Here is a 1,657-nt window from a genome sequence, read left to right on the forward strand (position 1 = left end):
GCTCTTCTGATGGTTGATTTTTGTGGATTCTTAGTAGTGGATGGAGGAAAAGGCAATGGCACCCCACTCCAGTACTCTTGCCTGGAAAATCCCATGGGCGGAGGAGCCTGGAAGGCTGCAGTCCATGGGATCACTGAGAGTCAGACATGACTGAGCAACTTCACTTTCACTTTTCTCTTTCATGCATTGGAGAAGGAAATGGCAAGCCACTCCAGTGTTCTTGCCTGGAGAATCCCAGGGACAGCAGAGCCTGGTGGGCTGCCGCCTATGGGGTCGCACAGAGTCAGACATGACTGAGCAACTTCACTTTCACTTTTCTCTTTCATGCATTGGAGAAGGAAATGGCAAGCCACTCCAGTGTTCTTGCCTGGAGAATCCCAGGGACAGCAGAGCCTGGTGGGCTGCCGCCTATGGGGTCGCACAGAGTCAGACATGACTGAAGCGACTTAGCAGCAGCAGCAGTAGTGGATGTAAATAGAGAGCTGATCAAGATTATCCTGCATTTCTTTTCACTGTCAGGTTTTAGGGAATCATCTACATGAAATTTTGTTTTCATTTTGATATGGCCATCACTGTCACTGTTGCTTAAAAAAATCCCTTTTTCCCCAGAGGGGAAAGATGAGGGCCACATCAAAAACTTAGATGTTTTCGGCTTTTCCAGTTATCACAGCGTGAGGAACCATGAGGAGCAAAGTCTCCTGCAACACACACTATGAAGCGGTGGGGGAAGTCCTGCCTGGCAACCAGCATAAGTACCTGCAGTGTCTGGAGATGGTGGTGCTTCAGGTCAGCCTGTAGGCCTATGACTCTCAGAAGGACAAAAATTTCTTGGGCACCGTCAGGCTTAAGTCCACTCCCCGCCCCAAATTCTCCATGTGTGTCCTGTGGGACCAGCAGCACTGTGAAGAAGCCAAGGCTGTGGATATCCCCCACATGGCACTGAGGAAACTCAACAAGAACAAGGAACTGGTCAAGAAGCTGGCCAAGAAGTATGATGCCTTTTTGGCTTCCGAGTCTCTGATCAAGCAGATCCCATGAATCCTGGGCCCAGGCCTGAACAAGCCTGGCAAGTTCCCTTCCTTGCTGACCCACAATGAGAACACGGTGGCCAAAGTTGATGAGGTGAAGTCCACCGTCAAGTTCCAGATGAAGAAGGTGCTGTGTCTGGCAGTGACTGTTGGCCACCTGACGATGACAGATGATGAGGTTGTGTACAACATCGTCTTAGCTCTCAGCTTCCTGGTGTCCTTGCTCAAGAAAAATTGGCAGAATGTCAGGGCCTTGTGCCTTAGAGCACCTGTACTAAAGCACAGCTTAATAAACCATACTCCACTATAAAAAAAAAAAAAAGAAAAACTTGGATGTTTTTGGATCAGTTGATGCTGAGGTTTTCATTCTCAACAATGTCCTACTCACACATTTTTGGGTTTCCCATCCTATAGCAGCTGGTTTGATTCATTTATTTATTTTAATGTTCAATTTGTGATACAGTTAGAAGAGACTGTCAGCAAGGGAGAGTCAAACGGAAAGTTTATTTATTTTTCTCCAAAGGGTAAATGGTGGACAAGTAGGGGACTGCTGGCATGGGGCTTATTGGATTTATTTGGTTTATTTTTTCCTAAAATCCTTCCCTCTAAGAGGACAAAGTTCTTCTTTT

The 1,657-nt window shown here is 46.8% G+C and overlaps 1 pseudogene; it reads left to right on the forward strand.

The window, feature by feature from the left end:
* The first annotated feature begins 681 nt into the window (after window positions 1-681).
* Window positions 682-1,338, forward strand: LOC133256201 (large ribosomal subunit protein uL1-like; annotated as a pseudogene).
* Window positions 1,339-1,657: the final 319 nt, after the last annotated feature.

This window comes from Bos javanicus, chromosome 2 (assembly GCF_032452875.1).
Source record: "Bos javanicus breed banteng chromosome 2, ARS-OSU_banteng_1.0, whole genome shotgun sequence".
Classification (NCBI taxonomy): domain Eukaryota; kingdom Metazoa; phylum Chordata; class Mammalia; order Artiodactyla; family Bovidae; genus Bos; species Bos javanicus.